Genomic DNA, 12,365 nt, shown 5'->3' on the forward strand with positions numbered 1-12,365 from the left:
TTATATTTTATATATATATATATGGGTTGGTTCCATGTCTTAACAATTGTGAATAACACTGCAGTAAACATAGATGTGCAAACACTATTTCAACTAAGCATTCTCTTGTCCTTTGGGTAGATACCCACAAGTGGGATTGTTGGATCATACGGTTGTTCTATTCGTAGATCTTTGAGTAATCTTCATATTGCTCTCCACAGTGGCTGGACCAACTTACATTCCTACTAGAAGTGAAGGAGAGTTCCCTTATCACCTCGTTCCCGTCAGGACTTAATCATTTTTGGGACACACACATGTGTTCCCAGTGTGATTTTTAAGTTGCCAGTTCTTTGACTGTAGTTGTGGTGGGCCACATGGTAGTCCAACACCTTAATCATCACACCACCTGCTGACCCCTTATTAATGTTTCATTGTTTGGTGGAGAGGCCTTTTATGTCCTAGTTAAATTTACTCCTAAGTACTTTTTTCCCCCTTTGTAGCTATTGTAAATGGTATTGTTTTCTTAAAATCTTTTTCCAATAGTATGATGTTGGTATATAGAAATACTACTGATTTTGTACGCTGACTTTGTATCCTGAAACTTTCCTGAATTTATTTATTAGAGTAAACAGTTTTTTAGTAATTTCTTTAGGGTTTTCTATGTGTAAGATCATTTTATCTGAAGACAGGAACAATTTATCTGCTTCCTTTACAAGTCTGATGACTTTTTTTTTTTCCTCTTGCCTACTCGTTCTGATTACAATGGTGAATAGAAATGGCAAAAGTGAGCATCCTTGTCTTGTTTCAAATCAGATCAGAAAATCTTTCAGCTTCTCCCTATTCAATACATCAACTTTGGGTTTGTCATATATGACCTTTATCATGTTGAAGTACATTCCTTCTATATCTAGTTTGTTGAGAGTTTTATCATGAAGGAATCTTGTGTTTTGTTAAATGTCTTTAATCTTTTGAAATTATGATACAGTTTTTGTTATTCAATCACTATGATGTATTACATTTATTGATTTGTATGTGTTGAGTCATCTTTGCATCTTTAGGATGAATTCTATTTAGTCATGATGAACGATCTTTATTTCCTTTTACATTCATTTATCTTATCCACAATAAACAGCTCCTGCATGTATGGTAGAGAAAGAGAGAGAGAGAGAGTGAGAGAGAAGCATAACAAGATATGGATCCCTTTGCTCCAATCTTCCAGCTTGTTGAGGTTTGGGGTATGCACATATACACTTGCTGTGTTTCATATCAACCAAGCTAAGAATCCAAACCAAACATTGCCATATGGCTTTTAGCACTTCAGTTCAGTACACTGCCAACTGCACCGTGAAAGCTGGACCATGAGGAATATATTATTTTTAGTTGTGCTTTAATCTTCTTAACTATTTTTGCATTTGTTTGTAGTAAACAGTATTTTATATTTCACTGAGGATTTTTGCATCTATGTACATCAGAGGTATTAAACTGGAGTTTTCTCTTTCTGTTGTGTTCTTGTCTGGTTTTTGTATCAGGGTGATGCCAGCCTCTTAAAATGATTTTGGAAATTTTGCCTTATCTTCAATTTTTTGGAATATTTTAATAATTGATATTAGTTTTTTAATCATTTGGTAGAATTAAGCAATTAAGCCATCAAGTCTTGGTGTTTTTATTTATTTATTTTTTTGATGGGTGACTATTACTGATTTGGTTTATTTATTTATAGCTATTGGTCTGTTTAGAATTTTTATTTCTTTATAATTCAATCTTGGCAGGTTTTATGTGCTGAAATATTTATCCATTTCTGCTAGGTTGTCCAACCCATTGGCATATAATTTTTCATAAAATTCTCATAGTCTTTTATATTTCTAGGGTAGCAGTTGTGATACCTTTTAGCCTCTTTTTTCTATCTCTGACTTTATATTTCAGTCTTTTTAAAAAAAAGTCTATCTAAAGGTATGTCAATTTTGTATAGTATGTATGTATACATGTATAGTATGTCATTTTCAAAAGGCCAACTTTCCTTCATATTTTGTATTTTTTCTATAATCTATTTTATTTATTTCTGCTTTGATCTTTATTCTTTCTTTTTTTTGGGAAAGAAATATTTTTACTATAGGGTGTGTGCACTCACCAGAGACACAAAGAGAGAGAAAGTGAGAAAGCACCCTCTAGGGGAGGATGGCCATGCTACAATACCCTCCCCTTACATTTTCCTCTCAGGATTCTGGTAATGCACACACATGTGCCCGGTGTGAGTTTTTTTCTTTTTTTTTCTATAAGGCACGTGCACTCGCTAGAAAGACAGAGAGACAGAGAGACAAAAAGCGAGAAATCACCCCCCCTCCCGGGGGGGGATGCCCATACCACAATCCCTTCTCCATTCTCCTCTTGGGATCTAGGGCATACTTGCACATGTGCCTAGGGTGAGTTTAAGTCACAGGGTCTGGAGCTCTAACTGCGGTCGACTACATGGGAATTCAGCGACATAGCCATTATGCTAACTTCTGGTCCTTCCTGGTGTGAGTTTTAAGTTGCTGGGTTCAATACTTCAACCATGATCAATCATATAGGAGTCCTTTTTACTATATCATCTTACTATATAATTCTTTTTATTATATATTTTAGACTGAGTTCATTTTAGTTGTTCTAGTCCCTTGAGGTACAACATTAGGCTATCTATTTGAGAAGGCATTCATTGCTATAAACTTTTGTCTTAGAACTGTTTTTGCTCTATCACATAAATTTTGATATATTTTGTTTCTATTTTCTTTTGTCTCAAAGTACTTTTAAGTTTATCATATAATTATTTCATTAACATGTTGACTATTTAGAACCATGTTGTTTAATTTACATGTATTTATAAAATTTCCAAAGTTCTTCCTATTATTGATTTCTAGTTTTATACCAATGTGGTATAAGGTTACTTAATATAATTTGGTCTTCTTTTTTTATACATTCAATCACTCTACATCATTACTACTTGTAAAGTGAATCAACTCAGCATGCATACACTTAGCACCAGTCCAGTGGAAGATACCATACACATTGTCAACAATCATCACAATCATCCATTCCTTTGTACCATAAATGTCTTGCCTTTCTATTTTTCTCCTTGACTCCTTTCCTTTCACTCTTCCTTTTCTTCCTACCCTCTTCCCACACTGTCTCCAGTTTCATAATTTTCCATGCTTCCATGTACAATAATCTTTCAGTTTCTGCCATAGAGTGTGGAGAGTTAGTACATATTAAGTGGAGACATACAATGAATCTCTTTAATAGCCTAGCTGTCTTCACTCAGCAGTAAATCTTTCATATTTGTCCACTTTCTATCATATGTCAGGTTCTTATTTTTTATGGCTGAGTAGTATTCCATAGAGTTTATGTGCAATAATTTTTCTTTTCTTTCTTTCAAATAATTATTTTATTGAGGGACAAAGGTGACTGAAGAATCTCTTCTTTAAATCCTTTATTGCAGACCCCAAAACACAGACAGAAGCCATTTAAATCTGAGTGCAGGTAGGGCAACATCTGTCCTCTCTGTGTCTTGCTCTCTTTAAATTTCTTTCTTTTATTCTTTTAATATTTAGAACACTTCATCTTTCTGTGGATACCACATTGAAAAACACAGGAGAAGAAAGAAATTGTCACAGAAGTGCCTTACAGTTAAGGGAAGCACATAAACTTACAGTTGCAGAAAACTTCTCCAACCAATTACCTAAAAGTGAATACACCACCCAATGTCTAAAATTCAGAGAAGAGAGACTGCAGAGTGAGCAGCAGAAAGAAGTACAGAGCTGCAGAGGGAGCACAGTGCATCTCTCCCACACACCCCTGAACTCTCAGTTGAAACCCCACAGCTCATCCCAGAGTTGAGCTAGTCCCTAGAAACTGTCAGGCCTTTGTAATATCCAGTTCCACAGTGAGAAGCACAGGTTGCATGGTGAGAACCAGGAAAACTGAACTTCAGAGAGATTGTGCATCACCTTCTCCTACCCCCATAAACCTCTGAATGCTCAGAATTAACTCCAAGAAATTAGGAAGAAACGTATAATCAAACAGATGACTGGAAACCACCACTGAGGTACAAGAAATATGAGAAATCAAGAAAATATTTCTCCTCCAAGAGAAAAGAACAACTCTTCGTCATCCACAGACAGTACAATGGAACTTGTGTAAATGTCCTGTAAAGAGTTCAATATATTCATAGTGACAAAACTGAATGAGATTCAAGAGATGATAGACAATGAACTCCAGAAGGTGCATATATAAGAGACAAGTTCAAGGAGATGAGGAAGTTCTTCCATGATTTGAAAGAAGAAATACACACCATAGAAAAGAATCAAATGATGAAGGCTATAATATAGGAAATCAAAACCTTCCTTGAACGTATTAAAGAAAATAACCTCCCCAAATTAGCATAATATGAAAAATACTAGATACCATTAAAAACCCAAACATCTGAATAATCAGTATTACAGGAGGTGAAGAAACTAATAAAAGCATTGATAATCTAGTCCATGAAACCCTAGAAGAAAACTTTCCGAATCTAGAGAGGCACTCAAATATCCAGTCACAAGAAATACAAAAGATCCCTAATATAATCAACCCAAGAGGATCTTCTCCAAGACACATCATAGCGAGATTGGCCAAAACCACAAAGACAAGATACTAAAATTGGCAAGAGAAAAACATCAGGTTACTTACAAAGCTTATCCCATTAGGCTAACATCAGACCTTCCATTGGAAACAATGTGAGCAAGGAAAACAACTGGAAAATAGGGAACCAGCAGTTAGTATAATGGCTATGTCGCTGGACTCCCATGTAGTCGACCGCGGTTCGCGTCCCGGACCTGGTGGCTTAAAACTCACGCTGGGCGTGTGTGCATGTGTGCCCAAGATCCCGAGAGGAGAATGGAGGAGAAGGGATTGCAGGGTGACCATCCCCCCTGGGGGGTGATTTTTCGCTTTCTGTCTCTATGTCTCTCTCTGTCTGTCTGGCGAACACATGTGCCCTATAGCGAAAACCTCTCCAAAAAAAAAAAAATTCAATACTTCAACCATGATCAATCATATAGGAGTCCTTTTTACTATATCATCTTACTATATAATTCTTTTTATTATATATTTTAGACTGAGTTCATTTTAGTTGTTCTAGCCCCTTGAGGTACAACATTAGGCTATCTATTTGAGAAGGCATTCATTGCTATAAACTTTTGTCTTAGAACTGTTTTTGCTCTATCACATAAATTTTGATATATTTTGTTTCTATTTTCTTTTGTCTCAAAGTACTTTTAAGTTTATCATATAATTATTTCATTAACATGTTGACTATTTAGAACCATGTTGTTTAATTTACATGTATTTATAAAATTTCCAAAGTTCTTCCTATTATTGATTTCTAGTTTTATACCAATGTGGTATAAGGTTACTTAATATAATTTGGTCTTCTTTTTTTATACATTCAATCACTCTACATCATTACTACTTGTAAAGTGAATCAACTCAGCATGCATACACTTAGCACCAGTCCAGTGGAAGATACCATACACATTGTCAACAATCATCACAATCATCCATTCCTTTGTACCATAAATGTCTTGCCTTTCTATTTTTCTCCTTGACTCCTTTCCTTTCACTCTTCCTTTTCTTCCTACCCTCTTCCCACACTGTCTCCAGTTTCATAATTTTCCATGCTTCCATGTACAATAATCTTTCAGTTTCTGCCATAGAGTGTGGAGAGTTAGTACATATTAAGTGGAGACATACAATGAATCTCTTTAATAGCCTAGCTGTCTTCACTCAGCAGTAAATCTTTCATATTTGTCCACTTTCTATCATATGTCAGGTTCTTATTTTTTATGGCTGAGTAGTATTCCATAGAGTTTATGTGCAATAATTTTTCTTTTCTTTCTTTCAAATAATTATTTTATTGAGGGACAAAGGTGACTGAAGAATCTCTTCTTTAAATCCTTTATTGCAGACCCCAAAACACAGACAGAAGCCATTTAAATCTGAGTGCAGGTAGGGCAACATCTGTCCTCTCTGTGTCTTGCTCTCTTTAAATTTCTTTCTTTTATTCTTTTAATATTTAGAACACTTCATCTTTCTGTGGATACCACATTGAAAAACACAGGAGAAGAAAGAAATTGTCACAGAAGTGCCTTACAGTTAAGGGAAGCACATAAACTTACAGTTGCAGAAAACTTCTCCAACCAATTACCTAAAAGTGAATACACCACCCAATGTCTAAAATTCAGAGAAGAGAGACTGCAGAGTGAGCAGCAGAAAGAAGTACAGAGCTGCAGAGGGAGCACAGTGCATCTCTCCCACACACCCCTGAACTCTCAGTTGAAACCCCACAGCTCATCCCAGAGTTGAGCTAGTCCCTAGAAACTGTCAGGCCTTTGTAATATCCAGTTCCACAGTGAGAAGCACAGGTTGCATGGTGAGAACCAGGAAAACTGAACTTCAGAGAGATTGTGCATCACCTTCTCCTACCCCCATAAACCTCTGAATGCTCAGAATTAACTCCAAGAAATTAGGAAGAAACGTATAATCAAACAGATGACTGGAAACCACCACTGAGGTACAAGAAATATGAGAAATCAAGAAAATATTTCTCCTCCAAGAGAAAAGAACAACTCTTCGTCATCCACAGACAGTACAATGGAACTTGTGTAAATGTCCTGTAAAGAGTTCAATATATTCATAGTGACAAAACTGAATGAGATTCAAGAGATGATAGACAATGAACTCCAGAAGGTGCATATATAAGAGACAAGTTCAAGGAGATGAGGAAGTTCTTCCATGATTTGAAAGAAGAAATACACACCATAGAAAAGAATCAAATGATGAAGGCTATAATATAGGAAATCAAAACCTTCCTTGAACGTATTAAAGAAAATAACCTCCCCAAATTAGCATAATATGAAAAATACTAGATACCATTAAAAACCCAAACATCTGAATAATCAGTATTACAGGAGGTGAAGAAACTAATAAAAGCATTGATAATCTAGTCCATGAAACCCTAGAAGAAAACTTTCCGAATCTAGAGAGGCACTCAAATATCCAGTCACAAGAAATACAAAAGATCCCTAATATAATCAACCCAAGAGGATCTTCTCCAAGACACATCATAGCGAGATTGGCCAAAACCACAAAGACAAGATACTAAAATTGGCAAGAGAAAAACATCAGGTTACTTACAAAGCTTATCCCATTAGGCTAACATCAGACCTTCCATTGGAAACAATGTGAGCAAGGAAAACAACTGGAAAATAGGGAACCAGCAGTTAGTATAATGGCTATGTCGCTGGACTCCCATGTAGTCGACCGCGGTTCGCGTCCCGGACCTGGTGGCTTAAAACTCACGCTGGGCGTGTGTGCATGTGTGCCCAAGATCCCGAGAGGAGAATGGAGGAGAAGGGATTGCAGGGTGACCATCCCCCCTGGGGGGTGATTTTTCGCTTTCTGTCTCTATGTCTCTCTCTGTCTGTCTGGCGAACACATGTGCCCTATAGCGAAAACCTCTCCAAAAAAAAAAAAAAATTGGAAAATATATTCAAAGTGCTAAGTGAAAAACAACTCAACCAAGAATACTATACCTAGCAAGATTATCCTTCATATGGGAAGAAAAGATAAAAACATTCTCAGATAAACAAAACCTGAAAGAATTTACCAAGACCAGACCAGCTGTTTAAGAAATTCTGATGGGAGTGCTATACCAGGAAAACTAAAGGCTGACAGGAGAACAAAAAGCAACCAAGATAATGACCAACTTAATGGTAGGGACAAATCTGGAAATATCAGTAATAAACATTGAATGTTAACTTCCAATATTTTAATGGAAAGATTGGACTACAGTACCACTGTAAATTCAACAGAAGAGAGATTAGTTGCATGATACTGAACTGATGAATTTTATGACTTTTGACTAAAATATTACTGATTATCTTCTATGCTTTGTTTACCAGATTTAAGGATTTTACTTTCTATTGAGCTGTTGATAGGTTCAGCAATTTGTTAAAATTTTTTGTTTGTTTATTTTTTAAAACCAAAACATAAGCTTTTCTGATTTCCTGACCCCCCTCGAACTGGAAAATATTTGTGAGTATTCTTATTTTGTGCAGAAGTGTTATTTGCATAAGTTCAACAATACCTGTTACCTTGCACCAGAAATTGAAAATAATGGTTATTGCCAGGGTTTTGATTGGAATATCATATCTGAAAATATGACTCGAAAGTTATGCAACTAAGACAGATCTCAAGAAAGTCACAGAAACTCTTGGAAAGATTATTTGGCACCATAAACAGTTCTGCCTGGGAGAGAGGATTAGAAAAGCCATATGAAAAATTTGTACCAGAAAATAACCTGGACTTTTCCAGACCAGCATTGTAACCAGTAGAGATTGTAAAAGAGCATTCACAACCAGAGGATTACCTTGAGGAAGACTTTGAAAGAAGCAAAAGAGAATAATCTTTGCTAGCAGACGGTAAACCACAGAATATTTGGTAGGCAGAGCTGAGTTGGGAATGTCCATGTGTGAGTTATGCTGAGTGTTTGCTTTTCAATAGTTTGAGTAGTTGACATGTAAATATTTCCTCAAAAATATTTTAAAACCTTGCTGTCTCTGTTATTTTAGAGTCACAAACAAAATTATAACAAATATTGTGAAAGTTATCTTTAAAATTCAGTTTTTTGAAATTCTTTTTTTTTTTGGAGAGATTTTCGCTATAGGGCGCGTGCGCTTGCCAGACAGACAGAGAGAGACATAGAGACAGAAAGCGAGAAATCACCCCCCAGAGGTGATGGTCACGCCGCAATCCCTTCTCCTCCATTTTCCTCTCGGGATCTTGGGCACGCACGCACACGTGCCCGGCGTGAGTTTTAAGCCACCGGGTCTGGGACGCGAACTGCGGTCGACTACGTGGGAGTCCAGCGACATAGCCATTATGCTAACTGCTGGTTCCCAGTTTTTTGAAATTTTGAAAGTTGTTTATTAATTGTCAAGAACTACGGAGTATGAGCAAAACTTTTTGATATGTAAAGTAAATGTGGAAAAAGGTAAAAAAAATTAAAAATTAAAAAAAGAATTATTTTATTTAACTTTACTCATTTTAATTTGACCAAAGAGGGACAGAGAGAGAACAAGAGAAAAGGGGAAGTGAGAAAGCAAAACACTAGGTCTGGGACTAAAACCATAATTGGCCTTGTGGGAGTCCAGCATCCTTAACCACCATGCCGCCTGCTGGCCTCGTGCCATACTTTTCAATCTATTCATCTGGGCATTTGGATTAGTTCTATATCTGAGCAATTATGAATAATGCTGCAATAAACATAGATGTAGAAGTGCTTTTCCAACTGAGTATTTTCCTATCCTTTGGGTAGATACCCAGGAGTAGGATTGCTGGATCACACAGTAGTTCTATTTGTAGTTTTTTGAGGAACCTCCATATTGTTCTCCACAGTGGTTGGGCTAATTTATATTCCCACCAGCAGTGTAGGAGAGTTCTGTTTTCACCAGAGCCTCACCAGCACTTATTATTATTGTTATTTTTTATTCAATCTTAGTCATTCCCTCTGGGGTTAGGTGGTATCCCATAGTGGTTTTCATATTCATCCGCCTTATCATGGATACTGAACATCTTTTCATATGCTTTTTTTACTGTTTCCATGTCTTCCTTAAAGAGTTGTTTCTTCAGCTCATTTTTCCATCTTTTATTAATTGGATTGACTTTTTTCTTTTCTTTTTTTTTTTTTTTCTGGGTAAGCTGCTTGAGTTCCCTGTGTATTCTAGTTACCAGATCCTTATCTGAGGCATAGTTTACAAAAGTAGTCTCCTATTCTGAGGGTTGTTGATTTACACTAATTACTGTGTTTTAGCTGTGCAAAAATTTCTTAATCGAATGTAATCACACATGTCTACTTTTGGGATTATTGCCTTCGCTTTGGGTCTCTTATTTAAGAAGACTTTGCCTACTCCAATGTCTCGAAGAGTTTCCCCAGTGTTTTCCAGTAGTGGTTTAATAATTTGAGGTCTTAAGTTTAGATCTTTGATCCACTTTGAGTTATTTTTTTTTTCATTGAGCAAGAAGCCAAAACTTTATTAATGATAGAATCAGTACAAATTTCAAAACAGGCTGCAGTATTCTTTTGGAACACGAAAAAAAGTCCTCCTTTTCAGATGATTACATTGGTAATTCCATAATAGCATTTATAATATCATTACTGTTCTTCTTTAGGGCTCGGACTGCTTTTGCTCTCAACACATTTGCTTGTGACATGACCAATACTATGTCCTTAACTTCCAGACCTGTTTCATCAACCTCTTCCTCTTCACTCTCTTGTACAGTTGCAATCTGTGTGTTTTCTTGAATGTTTGAGACATCTTCATCTTGAACTTTGAATTTCTTAGTAGCTGCTAGCTGTGCTTGCTGAGACAAATCTTCGATCTTGGCTTCCCCAAAAACTATGCAGGTATCTGAAGCAGGGCTCTTGTATACATCTGGTTTTATGATGACAAAAAGGATATTCTTAGATTTCTGGATAGTGACTCTAGTAACTCCTGTAACCTGCCAAAGACCAAGTTTCTACATAGCCTCCTGTGCCTTTTTTTCACTTTGACTCTGTTTTGCTTTACTGACTGGTTCTTCATCGATTTCAGCTGCTGCTGCCAGCTGGGCTTGTGCGACTGCCTGTGTGGAATCTTGTTCTTCAAGCTCTAGTACTGATTCATCACTATCAGATTCTGTTCCAGACCCTGTCTCAGCCTGGGGCTGTGACAACTCCTGCTTTGTAGCAGGGATGGTTCCTGTGGTTTCACTGGGTATTTTGTGCAGTGGATGCGGAACCAAGATGGCGGTGAGTTAATTTTTTTTAATGGTGAGAGATAGGGGTCCAGATTGATCTTTCTCCAGGTGTAGATCCAGTTTTTCCAGCACCATTTGCTACAGAGATTTTCTTTTCCCCATGGATTGGCTGGTGTCCTTTATCAAAGATCAGTTAGCTATATCTTTTGAGGTTCATTTCTTTGGTCTCTATTCTATCCCTTTCGTCTACATGTCTGTTTTTGTGCCAATACCACAGCTATTTTGATTATCACAGCTTTGTAATATATTTTGGGGTAAGGGAGAAAGATGCTTCCTACTTCACTCTTCTTGAGCGGGATTGCTTTGGCAATATGGGGTCTTTTATGATTTCAGACAAATTCTATGATTGTCTTTTCTAGATTTGTGAAGAATGTCTCTGGTAATTTGATTGGGATTGCATCAAATATGTAGATTAATTTGGGTGGAATTGCCATTTTGATTATATTTATTCTTCCAATCCAGGAACATGGGATGTCCTTCCCCTTTTTTGTGTAATTTTTCATTCCCTTTTTTAGATGTATGTATTTTTCCTCGTAGAGGTCTTTGACTTCTTTGGCTATATTTATTCCTAGGTATCATACTTTTTGTGGTTTGGTACATGGAATTACTTTCTTCAGTTCTACATCTATCTGCTTGTTTGTTTATAGAAATGTTATAGATTTTTGTATATTGATTTTGTATCCTACCACTTTACTGAATTCATTTATTTTTTCCAGAATTTGTTGTTTGTTTGTTTATGTCTTTGGATCTTCTATGTATATAATCATGTAATCTGCAAATAGATTTATTTTCACCTTTTTTTCCCTCTTTGAATACTTTTTATTTTATTCTCTTTTCTGATTTCATTGGCTAGGTCTTCCAGTCCTATATTGAAAAAAAGTGGAGAAAGTGGGCAGCCTTGCCTTGTACTAGTTTTTAGTGAAAAGCTTTCAGCCTTTCGTCATTCAGTATGATGTTAATTGTGTCTTTTTTCATAGATGGTATTTATTGTGTTGAGAAATGACCCTTCTATGCTAATTTTGCCGAGAGTTTTAATCATGAGGGGATGTTGTATTTTATTGAATGCTTTTTCTACATCAAAGAGAGCTTTCTGTTAATGTGGTGTATTACATTTATGGTTTCGTGTATACTGTACCATCCTTACATCCCTGAAATAAAGTCTACTTGAGAGTGATAAATAATCTTTTTTTATATGTTGTCGGAAATGATTTGCTGGTATCTTCTTGAGAATTTTTGCGTCTATTTTAATCAGAGATATTGGTCTGAAGTTTACCTTTCTTTTTTTTAAAATAATTATTTATTTAATTTTATTTATTCATTCATTTATTTTATTAGAACAGAGAGAGATATACAGAGAGAGAGAGGGACAGTGAGAAATCAAGCCACCAGGTCCAGTATTCGAACCGCAGTTGGCCATTTGGGAGTGTCTAGCACCTTAATCACCATGCCACCTTCTGGTCCTCTGAAGTTTTCCTTTCTTGTCATGTCCTTGTCTGTTTTGAAGATGAGGGTGATGG

At 36.3% G+C, this 12,365-nt stretch overlaps 1 pseudogene; it reads right to left on the bottom strand.

Moving 5' to 3' along the window:
- Nucleotides 1-10,096: 10,096 nt before the first annotated feature.
- LOC102498854 (nascent polypeptide-associated complex subunit alpha pseudogene) lies at nucleotides 10,097-10,842 on the bottom strand (annotated as a pseudogene).
- Between the last annotated feature and the right edge of the window lie 1,523 nt (nucleotides 10,843-12,365).

Source organism: Tupaia chinensis, unplaced genomic scaffold (genome assembly GCF_000334495.1).
Source record: "Tupaia chinensis unplaced genomic scaffold, TupChi_1.0 Scaffold139677_1, whole genome shotgun sequence".
Lineage (NCBI taxonomy): Eukaryota > Metazoa > Chordata > Mammalia > Scandentia > Tupaiidae > Tupaia > Tupaia belangeri.